The sequence below is a fragment of the Pseudophryne corroboree genome, chromosome 10 (assembly GCF_028390025.1).
Source record: "Pseudophryne corroboree isolate aPseCor3 chromosome 10, aPseCor3.hap2, whole genome shotgun sequence".
Taxonomy (NCBI): domain Eukaryota; kingdom Metazoa; phylum Chordata; class Amphibia; order Anura; family Myobatrachidae; genus Pseudophryne; species Pseudophryne corroboree.
Window position 1 is genome coordinate 249,699,449 of NC_086453.1, and position 12,746 is coordinate 249,712,194.

The window sequence follows — 12,746 nt, forward strand, 5'->3', positions numbered from 1 at the left end:
GAGAGAGTTAGATTTGGGTGGGGTGTATTTAAACTGAAATCTAAATTGCAGTGTAAAAATAAAGCAGCCAGTATTTACCTTGCACAGAAACAATATAATTTGGAAAGGCAGGAGAAAAAGACAAAAAACCCTTGTTTGGGAGCACTCATTTGTTGTATTAGAAATAATATGTGTAGTGAAAAGATATTAAAACATAACCTTTAATCAATCCTTGAATAAAAAAACTTTTTGGACAAGAAATTGAGACTCGTGTCTAGTGTTATCTGTGTGTATAAAAATCTTATTTAACCTTTTTAGCAAATGAGGTACAAGATAATTGGGAAGGTGAAAATATCAAAGGGGTGATAGAGGATACCGAATGGTTTCTTAGGGTCCCGGGTATCCAAGAAGTCACTGTGCATGCCTGAATTATGGATATCAATGGTAGGAGATATATGCAGAAGTTAATCAAGGTGAAACTCAGGATAGATGTAGGGAGAGTGGGGTGGAAAGAGCAATTAGGCTTCCCTTGATGGGAGGAGGGGGGGGGGGAAAGGGGGGGGGGTTTGACGGAGGGTGGGGGCCCACTGCACCTGGTATTCTCAGGAAGTTGCCCGTCCTGATACTGACCAGGCCATGCCTGCTTAGCTTCCGAGATCGGACAAGATCGGGCGTATTCAGGGTAGTATGGCAGTGGGCCTTTGATGGAGGAAAAAAAAGGAAAAAGGAAGAAAGAAGAAAGAAGCCACCACTAATTCTGTACTCTAATAAATCGGTGCCATGATAGTCTGAAATGGTTTTTCCAAATAAAAGAGTGTGTGGGGTTTATTCGTAATAAAAAATGGCCCACTGCACCTGGTATTCTCAGGAGGTTCCCCTTCCTAATACTGACCAGGCCATATCTGCTTAGCTTCCGAGATCGGACAAGATCGGGCGTATTCAGGGTAGTATGGCCGTGGGCCGTTAATGAAGGAGAAAGAGAGGTCACACTCTGCTTATTGTACTTTGCATAAATCAAGACTAAAATTAGTCCGAGATGGTATTTCCAGAGAAGAGTGTGTGGGGAGTAAACACAATAGAAAGGAAAAGGGAAGTCAATACAATAGAGAGGTGTTGAATATATATGTCTCCAAATGGGGGATCTGAAATGATAAATGATCATAAAGAGTACCTCAAATAGCTCAAATAATTACTAAGTGATATTGTGGAAAATACACTCTCACAAAATATATTGTGTTTATAACAAATTCTGCATATACGATATATTAGGAGCTCAGGGCTGGCTCACAAATAATTGAAACAAAAAAATAATGGAAGCACTAAAGAATGTGCACTGTTGCTTGCTCCATAAATACAGAAACAAGAGTGATGAGTCAAAGGATATAGGTTTAGAGCTCAAGGCTGGCTCACAAGAAAAATACTTGAACCTTATAACATCCTCTTAGGGACTGACATAACATTAGAAAATATTTTACAAACAATTGCTGCTGTTAATAGAAAACATGCAATAGAAAGATACATTGTAATACATAGCATGACGCTGAATGATATCCAATGAGGCATGAGCGGGGAGATAATGTAAATAGTCCTGTAAGTACTATGTACACTGTTCCTGTAGCTGTACAATACCGCTGCAGGAGTAGGTTGTTTGTGGGGGAGGGAAAGTAGTCAAATGTTGATAATCTGGAGTATATTACCGCGACCGCACTGTGTGCAGCCAGTGTTATCCAGGCATCCCCCAGGCGTGCATCCGCTGACAGTGATGGACGCCGCCGCCCGCTTCCGGACTGGGCGTTGCCACGATGACGTCACAAAGGACGTCTCTCGACGTACGTTTCACCTAGGTAGGCTTGGTCACAAGAGCCTCTCTCTGTTGCTCTCCTGTGACCAGTATATGAGTACTGGTTTAACCAATGATATTTAGTAGAAAGATAATAGATGGAAGGCTTAACCAATCGGGTCATTGCTGAAATGATTGCTGCGGCCATGATGGAAGAGGGAAAGGATAGATATATGTGAGTCAGGAAAAGGGAAACTAAAATAAAATAAAGATAAACATAAGGCTATACATAATAATGTACACATGTATATACTCGAGCAGGTGAGGAATTGTGAAGAGATATATAAGGATTAATCCTATGAAGTTTGGCAGAAGATAATAAATGGGAGGCTTAGAATCGGGTCAGGGCTGAAATGATTGCTGCTGCCATGATAGGGAAGGGAAAGGATAGATGTAAGTGAATCAGGGATAGGGAAAAGGAATTAAAGGTATATGTGTGGAATATTAAAAATTATATTAATCATTAAATAACTGACAAATGAGGAATTATGGGAATATATGAATTAATAAGGGAGAAAGAAATATAATGTGAATTAAAGGTGTGAAATATTTGAAAATTATATATTATTTATTATTATTATTATTATTATTATTAATTACACACCTGAAAAATTATGGGGATATATGAATTGATGAAATACGGGTGGAAGAAATTAATTATAATGTGGGGGGGGGGGAGGGAAAACTGTTGAGGGGGGAAGGAGAGAAAAGGTGGTTAATTGGTGTGGAATGATGGAAAGAGAATGGAATGTATGTATTAGCCTCTAATGTGGTGGACTTATATAAAGGGGTTGTGTGAGTAGGGACAAATGATGTGTGTGTGTGAAAAGATGCTGGAGGATGGTATGGGGTGTGATGCAAAGAGGGTGTGAAAATTATGGGAAACTTAAAGTGTGAATGTGGTGCGGAAAGGAGGTGGTGGGGAAGAAGAAAGGTTGGATAGGGGGGACTAGGAGAGAAAGGAAGGGGGGAAGGAGGGGTGGAGGGAATTGGTGGAAGATGTGAAAAAAGTGTGAAAAATTAGTCTAAAGAGATAATTGTGAAAAAAATATATATAAAAGTGAAAAACTTGGTGGGTGGTGAGGGTGGGGATGAAAAGGATAAAAGAGAGGGGGTAGTAGGAGGTGGGTTAGTTTAGTTAGTAGGAAAGTAAATTGAGGAAGAAAGTTTTGATGGGAATTGGGATAAGATGGGGCTAGTGGAGTACAGGATTGGCTAAGGTGAGGGAGCAAAGAGTAAATTTGCAAATACAATAATTAGGTATGTAGAAAAATGCTGTAATTAATGTTTTCGTTCAGGCCTTTTGGCATGAGAGTATCCAGTTTGAAGATCCATTCTGATTCCTTCTTCTGAAGTGTCATGTTATAATCTCCTCCTCTCAGGCCCATTTTTATATGTTCCAGGCCTGAAATGTTCAAATCCTCTATTCGGCTGTCGTGGAATCTTAAAAAATGTTTGGCGACTGTAGTGAGCTACTTGAACTGAGCAGAATCGGATTTGGCGTTCCTTACTGTACTCATATGTTCAAGTGCCCTAACTTTAAGCATGCGAGATGTCATGCCCACATACCTCAGATTGCACGTACATGTGATGCAATAAATTACATTCTCCGTCCTACAGTTGAAGAAATCCTTTATTGTGATCCGTTGATTGAATCTGTCTGTAACTTCTGTTAGGTTTGTGATATGAGGGCACAGTTTACAGTTGCCACACGGATAACTGCCTTTGAGAGGTCTTGGTTTCGGAGGGTATGAAAAGTAACTTTTTACTAATTTGTCTTTTAGGTTTGGTGCCCTTCTCCAACTCATGTTGATGTTCTGGCCTATATGGTCCGAGAGATCCTCATCCATTTGTAAGATATGCCAGTGTGTTTGCAAAATCTTTCTAGCGTCCTTCCAATTTGTGCAGAAATCCCCAATGAAGCGTAAGGTGTTCTTGTCTACTTTGGTTTTCTCAACCGGAAAAATCAGAGTCCCTTTCCACTTTTTGTACTTCAGATTTAGCTCTTTTAATAAGTCTTTTGCTGTATCCACTCTCCTTGAGTCTTGCTGCCAATTCAATGCTTTTTGTCTGGAAAGTGGAATCTTCTGTGCAGTTTCTTTTTAAGCTAAGGAATTCACCTTTGGGAATGTTTCGGATAGTTGGTGGAAAGTGACTGCTGGTTGAATGAAGCAGACTGTTGGTTGAAGTAGCTTTTCTGAAGATTTCTGTAGCTATGGTGTTGGTCTCATCTCGGTATATCCTAAGGTCAAGAAATGGAATACTGGATTTACTGCTGGTATATGTGAATTTCATGTTTATCTGGTTATCATTGAGAGAACGGATGTACTGGTCCAGTTTATCTTGGGTACCATCCCAGATCATGAAGATATTGTCTATGTAACGTATCCAGATAACAATATGGTCAGTGTACTCTTCTTGATTGTCACTGAATACTAATTCACGTTCCCACCAGCCTAAAAAGAGGTTTGCATATGTGGGGGCACATGCCGCCCCCATAGCTGTGCCTCTAGTCTGTATATAGAAACGGTTGTTGAATAGGAAATAGTTGTGATTTAAAACAAATTTGAGTAATTCCAAAAGGAATTCTTGAAAGTCACCAAAGCCTTCCATATGTAGGAAGTATTTCACTGCTGTTAGGCTAAGATCATGTTTGATAGATGTGTATAGGGATTCAACATCTAAACCCACTAATATGTGGGAGTCTTCCAGCTGTATACCTTGGATTTTCTTCAATACATCTGTTGTATCCTTTACATATGACGGTAGGCTGAGGACATGTTGTCGCAAATCGACGTCAAGAAAGCAGCTGGCTTTTTCCAAAAGGCCCCCGTTGCCCGATATAATGGGTCGTCCAGGTGGGTTGTCCAAATTTTTGTGGACCTTGGGTAGCAAGTATAATGTCGGTGTGCTGGGGTGTGGGGTATTCAAGTAGTCCCATTCAGTTTTAGTAATGGTGCCTTGCTGCAAGTGTTTGTCGATGATCCAGGAATAAAGAGTTGAGAAATTCTGTGTTGGATCAAATAAAGTTGTCTTGTAACAGGAGGTGTCCTTTAGTTGTTTGTTGGCCTCCTTGAGATATAGTGTGGTAGGCCATATGACAATATTTCCTCCTTTATCAGAAATTTTTATCTGTACATCATCCCATTTCTGTATTTCTTTCACAGCTTCCCTCTGATTTCTGGACAAGTTGCCAATAGTTCTGTATGATTTCTGACGTCGGTAGAGTATGTCTCGTGACACCAGGTCGAGAAATACCTTTATTTCAGGACACTGATGATCTTGAGGATAGAACGTTGACTTGTTTTTACAGATGGGGCTAGCGGATGTAGAGGGTTGTTCATCGGATAGTTCTTCTAAGATGGCTAAGCATCCTGTTCCTGTTGTGATAGGTTACTTGTATCATTACTGGCCAGAAGTGTGTCTGTCTTTTTTGGAAAAATGTTTCTTGAGTAGAAGTTTGCGTCCAAAAAGGCGGAGATTTATTTCCCACTTGAAACGGTCAAAATGATTAGTTGGCGAAAAAGAGAGGCCCTTTTCAAGGACACTGGTTTGATCCTGTGTAAGAACATGTGTAGAAAGATTGATTATTCTAAGCTTGGTGAGGCCTTCATTGGTTATTTCTGTTTCCTGGAGGGATATCGTCTCTGCTGGGGTGATCGCCATCTTTGTCTTGGTGCTCTTCCTTCCGCCCCGCCTGGTTTTTGTTTTGCAGGGTATCCACAGGCTCTGCCCCTGCTTTCCTCTAAAAAAGAGGCTGAAGAAGAAGTTGAATGAAAGCTGGAGTCCCTCCTACGGTTAAAGGGGTCTCTTTGATCTGAGTTAGAGTCAGGGTGATCCTCAGTATCTGAAGGTTTGACTTCAGAGGATGATGGTGTATATTCTTGTCTCGTCACGTCCCTTCTACGGGTTTGTTGGGTCCATTTGAAGATATGTCCAGTCGTGAAATCCCGCTTATCTCTTGCAAACTTAGTCTTCTTCCTTTCGATGATGGTGTCCTCATATGTCTCCAGATCCTTTTTCATTTTACCAAAGAGATCTTGGAAAGCAGTATTTCCTTCCCATTGTTCCAATTTCTGACCCAAGTTGTCGATTTCTTTGGTACATTCTTCCATTATTAGATGGTTGTGTTTTATTAGGATACCCATCAGGTCCTGCGAACATTTTAGGAGACATAGCTCCCAATCTTTACGTAGATTTTCTGTGGAGAGTTCAAATGAGGGAAAGAGTTTCGGTCGCAGACCTCTTGGGGATATTTTTTGTCTACAGTAATGTTCCAGGCTGGTTTAATCCCAATCAACTCTAATGCGTCTCTGGAGGGCTCTCTTCAAATGGAAGAGGTCATTTTCCCAGTTAGCCTCAGGAATGGGATCAGGAATCTTGATGGGAAAAATGGTATCCAGATCATCTATTGATCTTTTATTCTTCAATTCAGTCTTCAAACTAAAGGTACTCATATTATCCTGGTTGTTGGAGCCGAGAGAGAGGGGCCTAAGTTTCTTTAAAACAAGTTTTTTAAAGGAAGGAGCCCAAATTATATCAATAATAAGAGAACAAAACGTTCTATTAGTGGCCTGGACTTAGGCCAAGGTGACTGTGCTGGATCCAAAGAGCTGAGGAAAAGGCCTCAGTACCAGGGATTGTACAGAAAGTTATTTTGTGTGGAACCGCACTTGTCAAACAATTATACTAAGATGATGAGATAATTAGATAGTGAAATACCAATATACAAACAGTTAACAAGTGATTCTTAAACTGCTAATGATTGGTGGTGCTCCCAGGAATTTTGTAGGTTGAACTACAATTTGGAAAGGCAGGAGAAAAAGACAAAAAACCCTTGTTTGGGAGCACTCATTTGTTGTATTAGAAATAATATGTGTAGTGAAAAGATATTAAAACATAACCTTTAATCAATCCTTGAATAAAAAAACTTTTTGGACAAGAAATTGAGACTCGTGTCTAGTGTTATCTGTGTGTATAAAAATCTTATTTACCTTTTTAGCAAATGAGGTATAAGATAATTGGGAAGGTGAAAATATCAAAGGGGTGATAAAGGATACCGAATGGTTTCTTAGGGTCCCGGGTATCCAAGAAGTCACTGTGTATGCCTGAATTATGGATATCAATGGTAGGAGATATATGCAGAATTGCAGAGGTTAATCAAGGTGAAACTCAGGATATATGTAGGGAGAGTGGGGTGGAAAGAGCAATTAGGCTTCCCTTGATGGGAGGAGGGGGGGGGAGAAAAAAAAGGGGGGGGGGGGGGTTTGGACGGAGGGTGGGGGCCCACTGCACCTGGTATTCTCAGGAAGTTGCCCGTCCTGATACTGACCAGGCCATGCCTGCTTAGCTTCCGAGATCGGACAAGATCGGGCGTATTCAGGGTAGTATGGCAGTGGGCCTTTGATAGAGGAAAAAAAAAGGAAAAAGGAAGAAAGAAGAAAGAAGAAGCCACCACTAATTCTATACTCTAATAAATCGGTGCCATGATAGTCTGAAATGGTTCCCCCCTCTCCCCTTCTCCCATCAAGGGAAGCCTAATTGCTCTTTCCACCCCACTCTCCCTATATCTATCCTGAGTTTCACCTTGATTAACCTCTGCAATTCTGCATATATCTCCTACCATGGATATCCATAATTCAGGCATGCACAGTGACTTCTTGGATACCCGGGACCCTAAGAAACCATTCGGTATCCTTTATCACCACTTTGATATTTTCACCTTCCCAATTATCTTGTACCTCATTTGCTAAAAAGGTTAAATAAGATTTTTATACACACAGATAACACTAGACACGAGTCTCAATTTCTTGTCCAAAAAGTTTTTTTATTCAAGGATTGATTAAAGGTTATGTTTTAATATCTTTTCACTACACATATTATTTCTAATATAACAAATGAGTGCTCCCAAACAAGGGTTTTTTGTCTTTTTCTCCTGGCTTTCCAAATTGTAGTTCAACCTACAAAATTCCTGGGAGCACCGCCAATCATTAGCAGTTTAAGAATCACTTGTTAACTGTTTGTATATTGGTATTTCACTAACTTTCTGTACAGAAACAATATAACCTACCCAAATCTAACTGTCTCTGCACATGTTATATCTGCCCCCCCTGCAGTGCACATGGTTTTGCCCATTTGCTAACAAATTTGCTGCTGCGATCAGGACTGAATTAGGCCCTTAATTTCTTTGTAGTAGGAATGTTTATACGGACTAATAGAGAAACAATGCAGTAATAGGGCCTGATTCTGATGTGGGGATAAAGCAGACAACAGCAAGTAATCTCGGTACACACTTGTCCAATCCTGGTACACACTTGTCCAATCTTCCATGGGTCCAACTCCAGATCAGACTGCTGACACAATCCTACTGTTATCCCTAGGTTGCATATGTAAAGGCCAGTACACTCGGGGAGAGATGTGTGCTGAGCGATCAATCACAGACTGCTCAGCACACATCTCTCCCATGCACAGCACACAGCGCGATGTGTGCTGAATAAGGAAGGGGGGGTGGGACGGGGGGGGGGGGCGCTCAATCCACCCAGCAGTGAAATGAGCAGTATGCTAGGCCACTCTAGAACTTGTGATAGCAAAGCATGGGGCCGCGCGTCGCTATTGCTGTGGGGCATACACACGGAGAGATCCGTGCTTAATTTGTAAATAAACTAGACAGATTGCTTAGAAATTAAACACAGATCTCTCCGTGTGTACTCCCCTTAACACCTAATCTATGTGTCTACTATAGCCCTAGGTTGCCTATGTAACACCTAATCTACTGTATGTATAAACTGCTGTCTGATTTTGCTGCAGATCTCCCTTTCGGGTTTTGGTTTTGGATCTGGATGATTTTTGAAAAAAACATAAAAACAGCTAAAATCACAGAATTTGGGGGTAATTTGGATCCTACGGTATTGTTAACCTCAATAACATTCATTTCTACTCATTTCCAGTCTATTCTGAACACCTCACAATATTGGTTTTAGGCCAAAAGGTTGCACCGAGGTCGCTGGATGACTAAGGTAAGAGACACAAATGAGCGGCACAAACACCTGGCCCATCTAGGAGTGGCACTGCAGTGACAGACAGGATGGCAGTTTTAAAAACTAGGCCCCAAAGAGCACATAGTGCAAAGCAAAAAGAGGTGCAAGATGGAATTGTCCTTGGGCCCTTCCACACACCCTTATGTTGTATAAACAGGACATGCACACTTTAACAAATCAATCATTTTAGCGACAGGGTGTGCCAGACGACTGTGGCTACAATGATCGGTTTGTTTGGGCCGCCACCAAAAAAGAAGCAATTAATCTCTCCTTCCACAAACTGGCTCTACAGTGGCTAGATGTCAGCCTCATCCTCAAATTCCTCCCCCCCCTTCTGTGTTTACATCCTAATCCTCACAGAGAAATAATATTCAAACAAACAAACCACATCATTTAGGTGTCAGTGGACCGCTTTTACCCAAAGTTTCTTAGCTTGACAATTACTTATGATGAATATGCTGCAGATGATGTATAAGGGAGGATGTTCCTTAACGTCCTTAACCCTACTTATTATCGATTGACAAATGCAACAGATGGCTTGACACCTGTTGTCCAGATTTGTGGATAAATAATTCCACACCGAAGAGGTGGCTTTTTTGGTATTTTGCCCAGGCATGGCAATGGGCTTTTTCATCCCATGGCCAACAACTGTCTCCACTGGTGCCTTATTCAAGCAAACCATATCACCATCAGAATCCTCATCATCAACCTCCTCCGCAGTGCCAGCTACACCCATATTGTCCGCATTCTGGTGTACTTCTACAGTGACATCCTCAATCTCAATATCAGCAACTGGACTGGTGGTGCTCCTCCCAGCACTTGCAGGGGGCATGCAAATGATGGTAGGAACCTCTTCCCATACAGTGTTGTGAAGGTCAGGCATAGACATCGCAACTGCGGACAGTGCCAGCACCCCTGTATTTTCACAACACCCCTGTAATTTTACAGCATATCAGACAGGGCTAGTGTACATTGATTTTCACTGCACCCTTGAATTATTACAGCATACAAGACAGGGCAAGTGTACATTGATTTTCACTGCACCCTAGAATTATTACAGCATACAAGACAGGGCCAGTGTACATTGATTTTCACTGCACCCTTGAATAGCATACAGGGCCAGTGTAATATTATTTTAACAGCAACACCCCTATATTTTACAGAATACAGCAGTGTGCTTTTAATTTTTAACAACTGCACCCCTGAATATTAATAGCATACAGGGCCAATGTAATGTTATTTGTACAGCAACACCCCTACATTTTACAGCATACAGCAGTGTGCTTTTAATTTTTAACAACTGCACCTCTGAATTTTTATAGCATACAGGGCCAGTATAATGTTATTTGAACAGCAACACCCCTATATTTTACAGCATACAGCAGTGTGCTTTTTAATTTTTAACAACTGCACCTCTGAATTTTTATAACATACAGGGCCAGCAGCACCCGTATATTTTACAGCATACAAGAGCAGTGTGCTTTTCATTTTTACCAACTGCACCCCTGAATTTTTACAACATACAAGCCCAGCAGCATCCTTATATTTTACAGCATACAGGAGGAGGACAGTGCCCCTGTACCCTGTACAACCCAGTGACAGCCAGGACAGCAATACCCATGTATAGCTGCAGCACATGAAACACCAGTGACAGCAAGGACAGCACCCCTAACACAGCACAGGTACACCACATTGACTGATGCAGCACCCCTACAGAGCACACACTAACCCCACCCCTCCCTCACTCTCCAAGTCTGGAGTAAAAATGTTGGCGACGCTCGTCTGTTTATATGGGATCCAAATCCCACGAGAATCTGACAGCGTGATGATGATGTTTTGCCTTGTTCTGGTTTCTGAGTCTGGCGGAAAGTCCCGAGCCAGACTCGTATCCGTGCTCGGGGTGTGATTTTCGGGGGGGGGGGGGGGAGGGGGGGGGATTTGGATCTCAGGGAACCAAGCCCGCTCATCTCTAAATTTGCATTTGCAGAAAGGATTGTGTCACTGTACACTCTCTTTCAATCTGTGACAGACCGGCTTCCACTCACAGGGATCAGTTTTATAACCTGGTCTGGTGATTTGTGATCTGTTTTCCTGATTTTCCTGCAGGTTTAAAAATCTTTTGACCAGACCAGATGATCAGGAATAGATGAAACCTTGTGTTGTGTTGGTGTATTCTACCAATGTCTGAACAACTGGTTGCTGAGAGGTTTGATTGGATGAGAGCTTAACTGTGCACCTTGGCAAAACTATGTTGCACTGCAGGAGGGGCAGAATTAAAATTTGCAGAAAGGTACACACTATACAATTATTGGACCATTTTGACAATAATTGAGTGATGTGCCTGTTGTATTGTATAGTGTGCATGAATGCAGTGGCGTAACTAGTAATTTTTCTCCCCATGCCAAAAAATTCTCTGGTGCCCCCCTCCCATAAACGGCACTATAAAAAGTGAAGATGCACGCGCCGAAAAAGGGGGCGTGGTCTTACTAAAATGGGTGTGGCTTCACTGAAAGGGGCGTGACAATGCAGGTAAAGTCTTCCTTATACCCCAGTTTTGCAACCTGCACGCCGAGACATTGGCCACCACAGGGAAAAAATAATAATCCTGATTCATGTCCCTAACATTATTTGTCATTTTTCCTCCTTATAGTAATGCCTCCTTACACATTATGCCACACACTGCAATGGCCCTTAGACATAATGCCACACACCATAATGCCCATTACACAATATGGCACACACCGTAATGCCCCTGACACATTACACCACACCATAATGCCCCTGACACATTATACCACACATCGTAATGCCTGTGACATATTATGCCACACACCACAATGCCCATTATAAATTATGCCACACACTGCAATGCCCGAGACATTATACCACAATGTCCATGATATAGTATACCACACATCGTAATGCCTGTGACACATTATACCACACACCGCAATGTCTGTGATACACTATGCCACACACTGCAATGCCAATTACACATTAAGACCTACAGTAAGGCTTCTAATATCATGCTCTTGGTTCCATGCACAGTGCCAGGGGTTGTCATGCTCAGGGTGCCATACGCGTTGCCAGGGGTTTCATGAGCTGGGTGTTGTGCTTGTAACCAGGGGGTAATGCTTGTTGCTAGTAGTGATGAGCGGGTTCGGATCCTCGGGATCCGAACCCACCCGAACTTCACCTTTTTTTTCACGGGTCCGAGCGACTCGGATCCTCCCGCCTTGCTCGGTTAACCCGAGCGCGCCCGAACGTCATCATCCCGCTGCCGGATTCTCGCGAGATTCGGATTCTATATAAGGAGCCGCGCGTCGCCGCCATTTTCACACGTGCATTGAGATTGATAGGGAGAGGACGTAAACAAGGTGTGCCGACCTGCAGCAGCCCACCCATACCGACACAGGGGCCACTGCACCCCACACCCACCCCATAAATAATTACATATATATATCTGGGTTAAATTCCCAGTGTAAGGCCACATGGTAATGGCACCTACAGCATCTGAGAGCCAGCTTACCTGGGGATACCCCTGGCTTCCCCTATGGCACTACTAGAGTCAGCAATCCCTCCTAATGCTGACCCATTTGTGCCTCTCTATATACAATACACAAGGTGGAAAGCAGCTCAATCAGATTGTAATGTCACTCAGGTGCTAAAAGGGGAGGGGTAATTCTGTGTAGGAAAAAAAAACTGTGTTCCCTAATGCACACCGAGTGAATAATATTGCTATATAATAATGGTCAGATAATACGGAGATCTTAGTTGCGTATATCTGCAGATATAGGGTTGAGCCCCCAGGCCGATCGACAAGGCTTCTCCGTCACTGGGGGTCCCTAATACTAGGTATGGGCCCGGGGCGCAGGACCCCACAATGTCGG

General features: G+C 42.4%; 3 pseudogenes; all 3 read right to left on the reverse strand.

The window, feature by feature from the left end:
* Nucleotides 1-560: 560 nt before the first annotated feature.
* On the reverse strand, nucleotides 561-678 carry LOC134968189 (5S ribosomal RNA; annotated as a pseudogene).
* A 144-nt stretch (nucleotides 679-822) lies between these two features.
* On the reverse strand, nucleotides 823-940 carry LOC134968183 (5S ribosomal RNA; annotated as a pseudogene).
* A 6,162-nt stretch (nucleotides 941-7,102) lies between these two features.
* Nucleotides 7,103-7,220, reverse strand: LOC134968190 (5S ribosomal RNA; annotated as a pseudogene).
* Nucleotides 7,221-12,746: the final 5,526 nt, after the last annotated feature.